General features: G+C 34.7%; 1 pseudogene; it reads right to left on the bottom strand.

The window, feature by feature from the left end:
• Positions 1-7538: 7538 nt before the first annotated feature.
• Positions 7539-8271, bottom strand: LOC145003296 (dirigent protein 22 pseudogene; annotated as a pseudogene).
• Positions 8272-11033: the final 2762 nt, after the last annotated feature.

Genomic DNA, 11033 nt, shown 5'->3' on the forward strand with positions numbered 1-11033 from the left:
ATGTCAATAAGGCAACCATGAGGGGGATGGAGTACACCTGGTGAACATGTAGTTCAAAAACACCCACATGTTGACCAACGTTCCACTAGATTGTCTAGAATAATTTGTGGTCGTCATCTATACTCCCTAGATGACTGAATCAGCTTAAACATCGAGGCTTATCAACATTTATTTCAATATCTATATCATCTACCCATCTTTACCCATCATAATTATATGTATAAAATACATATACAGTTTAAATCGAATAAAACATGTATATTTTGTTCATCCAACATAGATATAAAGAACACAGATAATATGCACACATAGCATGTAATTTATATTAAATACTTCATATCTATGTGTAAGATGAAAGTAACTATGCACTTACTTGTTAAAGTGATGACTCAAAACTTGGGCAGCGCTTCACTTCTAATAAATTTATTTCCCTTCGGCGAAACCTAGTATCATTATCACCAAAAGGACTGTGCTACTATCAATTCATGTTTACACCAATTATAGTTATGGGCTTAGAGACCTAATCCAACAGTCTCTCACTTGGATAAGTCTAATAACTATAATTGCTAGTATAACTACCAAGCTTATTAGCAAATAGTAGCTTCCAAAAGTCGTTGCCGAACTCTGACCCAGTCAGTTACGTGTCCTAAGATAAGTGATCAAAATCCATTCATTCTACAAGATATCATATACACATGAGACATGAATTATAATTAATCTCAATGTCCAAATTTTGTTTCTCGATTTCTGATTTATGATGAATGAATTTAGATTAGTAATTAAACACATCAATTTAGTCAAGAATTGGCCAAGCACTTCCAATGTCGACATCAAATCATCGAGGGGCCCAAAGATATCGCTTTTACTATTAGGAAAAAAGAAACGAATAATAAACTTTGACTTATATGCTTGCACTATTTACTCAACAAATCACGCACAACAATACATTTTATAACATCAAGTTATTGATGCGTTTACGCATTATCAATGCACAACTGACTTGTAAACAACAACTCATATATCTCTATTTCAGGAATATAAGATATTATCGTCTCAAGATTACTCGTGATAAAATCCATGAAGTAATTCTCTGAGCGTGGGTTTATCCAATATTTAAAACCCTATTTTCTAATTACTCATGAACATTGCAGCAAAGCCATTATTATGTTCAATCCGCATAGACAATCTAGAATTCTATTTATGACAATCTTAATTCGCTACTTACTTCCAAAAGTACGAGCGATTGTGGAATTTTGAATAATCAAATTATTCAGGAACTAAAACATGCAGAGTGAAACATAATAATAACCTAATTAACTATGGTCTCAAACCTATCGAATATAAATAAAACCCTTATTATTTAATCACCATATTAATTAGACTTTATCCATTGTATAATGTTACAAGCAATCAAATAAACACTTAAATTAAACATCAGTTATGCCATGTTATAAACATGCATACTATGTCTCTCTATGGTCCTTCATTTGCGAACAGATCGACTGGACACTATTCCAATGATGCTCATTTCACAATTCCAAATTATTGTCACAACTAGAATGTGTTATAGTTCAACCTTACACTCAATGATCTTCTGTAATGTCGAGGCTTCAAAGTCACAAAGACTTATCCAACAATATTACAGAGGGGATCCGAGTGGACTTGTGAATCAGAGGCCGAGATGCGGGAGCATTTGTTGGATTAGTTTCTAATCCCGTAACTATATTTGGTAAGTACTTGACCCGGTTGTGCATGGTCCTTTTGGGTTGCCTTCACCAGAGCAACTTGACAAGGTGATTTATGAAGAGAGAGGTTATTATGGTTTATTAATATATTATATGAATAATATATTAAAGGAGAAATCATATAGTTTGATTAATATTAGACAAGAATTAATTATGTCGATAAAATATATTAATTAAATAAAAGGGCCTTAAACTGTTAAATATGTGATAGTTGGATATTGGGCTGATAAGCCTTATGGACTAGGCATGGACGAAATTAGGGATGTATCTATCCTAATTTCGGCTATAAGGGCTCTATTCCAGAAGCTTCCTTGATTGATTAAGGCCTAAGTTGTCCATTAAGGTTTTGACTGAAACCCTAGCAACACAAGTATAAATAGAACCCCTAGGGCATCATATTTCGGCCACTTGAAGCCTTAGAAGATTTCATAGCCAAAATTGCCCCTCTACCCTCTCTCCAATATCCTCCTTTTGCTTGTGTGGCGTTTGTAAGCCATTAGAGGAGTGACATTTGTGACTCTAAGCTCCAAGACAAGAATATTACAGGCAATTGTTGAAGAGGTAATCATCTAGATTTGTTTTCATATAGTATTTTTCGATATATGTATGCTAGATCTAGGATTCATAAGTCTTGGATGAATTGCATGTACAATAGATAAATCTAGATCCAAGCTTTAGGGTTTGCATGAGCACATAGGATGTTGTTTTGGCTCAAACCCATCAGCATTACCCGAAGTTGTTCGTCGCAACAGACTTCGAGGACAATGTCTATTCAAGTGGGTGAGAATTGTAACATCCCGACTCCCAAGTATAATTTTTAAAAGCTTTGTATTCATTTTATTGAGGGAACTCGACGAGTTGGAGGTCCTAACTCATCGTGTCGAACCTAGTCAACTCGCGTGGTTTATGACTTCTACTCGACGAGTTAGAGGACCCCGACTCGACGAGTAGAGGTAATGCATGAAAACCCTAATTTTAAGGGTTTGTACCCTATTTAAAGGACCTTATGCCCTTTCCTCCAACCTTCTTACCACCTTTTGACGGCCATAAGCAACCCTAATCAATCTAATCCCTATTCTCGAGTGTGTGAGAGACTAAAGTGTGTTTTTGGTGCATTTGTCGAAGAATCTTAAAGATTAAGAAGCTTGGAATGAGAAGAAGCTTGTTATTCCAGTATCTACATCGTATTGGCTTGCATTTGAAAGTAAAAAGTCTTTACCTTGACCTTCCATTTGTTATATCTCTTCTTATGTGAGAAGATGGGCATTTTGGTGCAAATAGGGTCACTTTGAGCTTGTTACAAGCGCATGGTTTCAGATCTGGACTCCTCCAGGCCCTTATGGACATAAAGTCTTAAGATTTATGAAGTTTTGGCCCTCCTTTATGTCTAAAACCTTCTTCAAAGGCTAGTTATGAGTGTTTTAGCTTTGTGGAGTCTTGCATGCACGTAAAGTTAGCAACTTTATGTGATAACAACACCCTAGGAGCCTAGATCTATAGTCCTGAGCTTTGGTTTCACGTAAAAGCATCTGAATGAGAAATGAACTGAAGGAACTCAACGAGTTGCATAGTCAACTCGACGAGTTGAATAAAGATTTCCCGCCTTCTGGATTCTGCATGAACTCGGCGAGTTAGAGAGGTAACTCGACGAGTTGGTTAGGGTTTTTCCCGATATTTTGGACACTGTTTGGATTCGATGAGTCGTCTAGAAACTTGGAGATTCGACTAGGTTTTTCACGATTTCTTTGAAGCAACTCGACGAGTCAGTGAGCTACACTTGACAAGTTGGGTCAACATGGACTGTTGACATTGACTGTTGACTTCGACTTTGACCAAGGGTTGAACAGTTTGACTTCTGGGGGGGGGGGTATTTTAGTAAATTGGAAATTTATGGAAGTAGATCATTGGTGGATGTAGGTGATTGAGTTTCGAGATGTATCTGAGGAGTTTGACAGTATCATCCCGGGCTACTTGCGAGGTGAGTTTTCCTCACTATACACAAGGGTCGAAGGCACCAAGGCCGACCTTTTGGATTGTTATCCTGCTTTATTGTTATTGTGATCTGTTAGATCGGTATCATGGTAGATAGGATATGCTTAGTGATTTGTAGATCGGTTTGTCTGTCTGTAGACTATTATGTGATTATCTAATATATGTGCACATGACTGATTAGTAGTTGAGGCTTATCTGCTTTGTGCGAGAGCCAACAGACCGGGGCATTCCAACCTGATGGTTGTGGGTCGAGAGTATGATGGCTATATGTTAGACTGGTAGATTTGTATGATTACATGTACTTGCTGGTTATATGTTTATGTTTATCTGTTGTATATGTCGACATATTGTGGTTGGGTTGAGGCGATCATGCTTTGTACTGAATGATAAGATACCTAAGGCGGAACGGATAGCCTGAAGGCCCTTCGAGGCGGTCCAGTCAGACCGAAGGCTCGGAGAGCAGTCCAGATAGGTTGTAGGCCCTACGGCGCGGTCCAGTTATGCTGAAGGCTCATGTATGCATGTTGTTATCTTTTTGGTGGTGTGGGGTACTTTGGTAGAGCTCACTAAACTTTGGCTTATAGTTTGATTTCTTGGTTTCAAGTACATCAGATGATCGGGGCAAGGCGAAGGTGCCATTGTGCACATCATAGATATTTTATTGATGAATGATTTTAGGAGACTCTAATTTATGACTATGTCTTTTTTGGAAACTATGGATTGAATGATTTATGGATTTGATATGGTTTTAAAAACAAAACTTTTTTACTATGATTTTTGGGATGTTACAACAAATATCATCTTATGGTACATGGAGATTCGCAAAGTCTTGCTACAAACAATAAAGAAACTACCCTCAGTTTGAAGATTCGACATTTATCACAAAGGGGGAGAATGTAGAGTCAATATGTTGTGATATGTCGAACCTTAGGTAGTTATCTTGATTATGAGTGTTTGTAAATAACGAGTAGTTGACAAGACTTCATTATGTAAGGTATTTACTAGGCACTTTATAGATTGGCAATGTGATGTCGAGTCCTAATATTTTTTGTATCTGTGAGTATCCTATAAAGATGGTAGGTACCTAAGTGAGTTGTAACTTTTGCACACTTGTACGCATTGAACTTTTAGTCTCATTGTGATATCACTTGTACTCTCTCCGGATAATAGAGCTGAAACAAGATCTTATTTAGATTTTTTTGTTCTATTAACTTTGATTTACTTTACAGTTGATTAAAACACAACTGAACATCCTTTTAGTTTCGAACCTTCTCCTTCATCGTCTCAGATCTAGGATCGCCGCCTAGGGTTTAAGTACTTATTACTTCCGTTCATCAGCTATGATACAAAGGGAAAACAAACACTACAAGAATAATGGGTATTAGTGGCGACAACCACATTTAGCGGCGACACATAACTTTCGCGTTATGTGTCGCCGCTAAAGGTGGTTGTCGCCGCTAATGCCCATCGACCCCAATCCGCGTCAAAATATAAGGTGAAACCTTAGCCGTTGATTTTGTCCCTAATCCAAGGACTGAAAATCGATAACATACATACCAATAGCGGCGATGGTGTTGCCGCTAATACTCGAAAATTTTGACCGCCAAAGTTTCCCCCCAAAGATGTCGCCGATAATACTAAAAAAATTTGACCATCAAAATTCCCCCCCAAGGTGTCGCCGCTAATACTCGATATGTCGCCGCTAATACTTAACATGTCGCTGCTAAAAGGCGTCGCCGCTAATTCCCTTCGCAGATATAACCCCCTTCAGCTCCTTCTTCCCCCTTCAGCTCCTTCTTCCCTCTTCTATGAACTCATTTATATGTATAATGTGTCTTTTGTATATATATATATATATATATATATATATATATATATATATATGTGTGTGTGTGTGTGTGTGTGTGTGTGTATTTATATGTGTATTATGTATGTATTTGTGTATTAGTATGCATATATATACATATATGTGTGTGTGTGTCTCTCTCTCTCTCTCTATATATATATATATGTGTGTGTGTGTGTGTTTATGTGTATTATGTATGTATTTGTGTATTAGTATGTATATTATGTATCTGTATGTGTTTTTGTATATGTATGTATATGTTTTTGTATGTGTATTGTGTATGTATGGATCTGTTTTTGGTTATATGTTTTTATAAAGTTTTTATATTTTTATAACAGTTTTTATAATTTTATAAGGTTTGTTTTGTATACGGAAAGAGTGTTAAAAAAAAAAACTAAAAAAAAAAAAAAAAACTACAATTAGCAGCGACAAAAAGTATTAGTGGTAATCATTAGCAGCGGCAAATTGGGTATTAGCAACGAATCAACAACGGCGATCCTTTAGCGGCGACAATCGGGACCTTTAGCGGCGACGTCTGTCGCCACTAATAGTCATTGTTCTTGTAGTGAAACATCATCATCACCACCGCCACTCTTGTCCTTATTCCACAACCAAACAGTCGACGGAGAAACATGAGATGTTGGGTTGGAGGAGGAGTGGGTAATCGTCGTTGCCTCTTTTTATCCACCTGTCAACGGAGAAACATGAGATGCGGTGGTGAGCTACGACGGTGATGCCGAGCCACATTGGTGGTGGTGGTATTAAAGTTAACAAGTGATGATATTACTTACTGATGATGATTGTTGGATCGATGGAGAGGAAGAGGGTGAGAACGAGAGGATACTAAGCTGTGAGAAGGGAAGGGGAGGGATAGGTTAGGTTAGGTTAGGTTAGGTGTAGATATTTATTTTCTTTTTCAATCTAAAAGTGATAAGTAAATAAAATGAATTTTGGGAAAAAACAAATAAGAACAATCTGATTTAATTTTTAAAAATAGAGATCGAATGGATCCTTTACAATGTGACAGCGTATCCTAATTTACTCTATAATTTTCTAAATAATCTGTTAACTTACAAGTTACAACTTAGTGTATCGATGATGGCGGCTATTCGTACTTTGACTACTTTCCAATTATTTGGTACATGTCGGCTACTTTTGCGTTAGACGATAGGAAGAATATATAAATAAATGAGTCTAATTTTCTTTTAAAAAAATGCTTAAAAGGGGTAAACATTCGTTGATCAGATTATTTGTTTATTTGTATGTTAGCCTTAAAATGACCATTTCTATAAATTAATTTAACTACAATTAAACAAACATAACATAATTATAAAAATATAACTTATCAACTTAATATATGTATATATGCGTTATTTATATATAATATGTTGATCATTTTCTATCAATTTTTCTTAATGAAAAACGATTTTCATTGATGCACTATTTTTTAAAGTCATACATGTAACTGTAATCAATCACAACAGTGTACTCATAGAGTTGAATGAGATGGGAAATACAACTTTAATGGATGAAGTTTTATCATGATAACATGTGATATTAACATTCATTAAATTTCGAGTTTAATGACCATTAAATTATTCTATAAAACTCATTATATTTTGGATGCCTATAAAATCAGTAAAAACAAAATAAATTATGGTCGATTTTTAGTTATCTCTACATAGCTTTTATATTAAACGTGCAAACATAATATATACTTACTTTAATTACTAGACGACTCAATGTTCAAACATATTTTTTACGAGACATGCTATCATTATCATGTTAATAGTATTATAAAATGATCGAGTTTGGTTTGTATAGGTTATTTTTGCCATAACTTGAACTTGTTAGTTCAAATTCTATATATACGTATATTCATGGATTAACAGTACATTTTGCCTATACGTGATTCATAAGTACGTAGACTTATTAGTTAATAATCAATAATACCGTGGAAACAATATTGTAATCTATATCTTATCATCACAAAAAATGCAAACCCGGAAAGCAAAATCAAAACTTCAACAACAACATGAAATAAAAATACAAATATTTAATAATGGAAAACATAAGCATTAAACTCCACGACGGCGTCACCATTGCTCATGTTAAAAGTATGAGTTCTTGCTTCTGCATATCCACGTGCAAACCGGAAAAGCCCACTTCCTCCTATCACCGGCATCTCTCTCACCGTTGACATCACCGGATTCCGGCCAACTATACACAAAGTGCTACCATTATACTTTCCTTCTACAAATACGTAGTTCATAACCATCAACAAACCCATTTCATTTATGCTCGCGGATGTATACATCCCTTGTGCTCTACCCACCAACCTCGAGTTCCTTTCAGGGCCGATGGTCAAAGGGTTGTCGATCATGCTGATGTCACCAAAACCAGTGGAGGCAGTGCGGTTGGTTCTGGTGGCTTCGACGATCCTGATGGCGGTGGCGTTGGGGCCGCTAACTATGTCATGGAAGTAGAAACGAAAGTGGCTCAGTTTCTCTTTTCTCAAACCTAAAGATCGTTGTGATAGGTTTCTTGAAAACTTCTGGGATTCGACTGTGAGAAAGAAAGAAAGAAGAAGAATAGAAAAGATAACTGTAACAGATTTCGATACAGAAGTAGCCATTGTTGGAAGAGATTGGGAAGAATGGAAGAGTTGGTGAGTTATGCTTGTTGAGGTTGATGCTTATATAGAATTGGAAAAGTTTCTGGATTCTTTTTTGGGTCTGAAATCAACTTTGGAAAATTGTGCATTCAAATATTTCCGCGTCTACGGGAATGAGTCGTCTTCAATTTGTTATTTTTTAATTATTTTTTATTTTTTTTGTCGTGGATGATGGTTGAAAAAGATTGAAGTATTGAGATATTATATATTTAGTTGAATGGTCTCTTTTTAATTATAAATAAAAGTCGGAGATTATAATTTGTTAATCATTAATCATTATAATACAATATTAATAATTTTTTATGTAAAAGAATATACGTACGTTCGATGGTACACATATTTTGACTTGCATTAGTTAAATAATATTGACCGTACGTTTTCATATCACTTTTGGTACCCTAGGGAGATAGTTCTAGAGTAGAGAATTGTTGGCATTGTTTTTGCCTTTTTAGTAGTCGACTAATTTATTTGATCAAATTACTAATCTAATCCAAAATTTTAATTTTTAACTAAAATTTAGGATTTAGTTTAAAATAGCTAACAAAATCATAGGTTTTTTTTTGAACGACAAATTTATTCTACTCTTACTCCTAATATCATTTATGTCTTCGATGAGACTTGAACCATCCACATCAAGGACAAATACAATATTGATACAACTAAACTAGATGTCATTTGTTTCGCTTATGATCTAACGTTTCGACTCTTATACTTAAGGATTTTTTTTTCATAAAACAATACGAAATCGTAGACTATTTTATGATCTATGGTTTCCTTTGAATGGTCTACTTTTCTCGAAACCATAAAACTTAAAATGCTATACTGTTTCATCTAGAAAGCTACGGTTTTGTTTTTTGGTTGGTATTTGACTATTATTTATAAAAAAATTAACAACATTGAATTTATATTACATTGTATACAAGCTAAAAAAACCAAAAAAAAAAAAAAATCATGTAAACGATAGGTACATAAGAAACCTATGGTATACAAACAATTATTACATGTTTTATACATTGAATGCTTATACATCATAGGTTTCATACGAACCTATTGTTTTATTTGTTTTTTTTCCAAAAAAAAGCATCTTTTAAAACTAAAAAAAAGAAAAACAAAAAAAAAGTTCAAGATTCGGAGACACATCTGGTTGTTCCTTGAAAGGTTCATTGAGAGAATTTCAAACTTCAAACACACAAAAAATAAGCAAAACTGAAAATTACAACTTTATATTTATTGGGTCAACAAGTCCTGAAAAAGTAGATGACCCCCAAATAGTAGTCCATTGCCCCCAAAAAGTAGTAAATCGAGCGTTGATCGTAGTCAACGCATCGTTGGCCGTAGACTAACTTAATGAACTACGATTTTAAATGCTACTTTGGAATAAATGTTATTTTTCCAGCTAAAACCTAATAAGTAATTAAGGATTTTGGTAGTTTTGTAATTAACTCAACTTATTATTCATTTGTTTGATTTGGCTTTTAGAGTTATTAACTATAATAACCATTTTTAAAATTGGTATATTACCTCATATCTATTTTTTTACCATTTGTTAATACATGTTTGGCTCGAAGCGTTTGAAAGTTTTGAATTTTTATTTTTTGACAAAATATTTTGTTTTGAACAAAAAGTCTCGTTTGACCATTGACGTAGCCACATTAGCATAAGAGTAAGCTTTGGCCCACCCACATAAAATTGACGATATATATATATATATATATATATATATATATATATATATATATATATATATATATATATATATATATATATATATATAATTTTTTATTAACTACAAAAGACTAGGGATGTGAATTGCCATATAGCCTCCCATTAAAAATCTCAAATTTTACACGAAGAGAATACATTTTGCTGCATATATTGTTACATTTTTTTTATTATTTGAAGTATTTTGCTATCATTTATATTTTTTAAATTATTTGACATACCCTAAAACAAAATCTTAGGTCCACAATTGCGTTTGACAATAATTTTTTTTTAGCATTAATTTAAAAAAACACTTCAAATCTAAAAATTATCTTATGTAGTGTTTAACAGAACGTTATCAGCTACCAACCACTCGCTATCAACTAGTTTGCCGAACATGCCCATAATCGTCTTTCATACTACCTTGACTTGAAATTCATAAGTGGACCTGAACCCAGTCATCGAGCCTCGCCCGACATTGAGCCCCGCCTGGTATTCATAACAACACATAACAAATGCAAGGATCACGCAGACTCCTAGCATCTTAACATAAACAACAAGGGCCGACATTAGTCCCTTAGATCCATTAAACCCAGTGAGGAAACTTACATTAACTGTTGAATCTCATTGCAAATCCCTAGTTGTTGTCCTGAAGAACCCCCAAGCTATCAATACAAAATAACACTTAATTAATATTTGGGTTCTAATCTTTAACTATAAGTCTAACAATCCATACTTAGGGTAAAAAGACCATTTCACCCTTCACCTATTTTGGCCGAAGACTAAGGCCCAAACTCAATATCTAAAAGGCCCAAAACCAAATAATCAAATGAGGCCCACTTATAGCCTAATTTACCAAATTTGGCCCAAACCCCATTATGGGCCTTACCCTAAAGCACAATAATGTTTCCTAGTCCAGACTCTTAGCCCAAACAAAGTCCAAACAAATGACCCAACCGAGGCCCAAAAGTTGTGAAGCCCAATAGATTGAGTACGCGGGGCGTACTCAGCTATACGCTAAGCGTACACGCAACTTGGGTTGTACGCCATACGTACGAACTTGTACACCCAACGT

The sequence above is a fragment of the Lactuca saligna genome, chromosome 6 (genome assembly GCF_052625555.1).
Source record: "Lactuca saligna cultivar CGN05327 chromosome 6, ASM5262555v1, whole genome shotgun sequence".
NCBI lineage: Eukaryota > Viridiplantae > Streptophyta > Magnoliopsida > Asterales > Asteraceae > Lactuca > Lactuca saligna.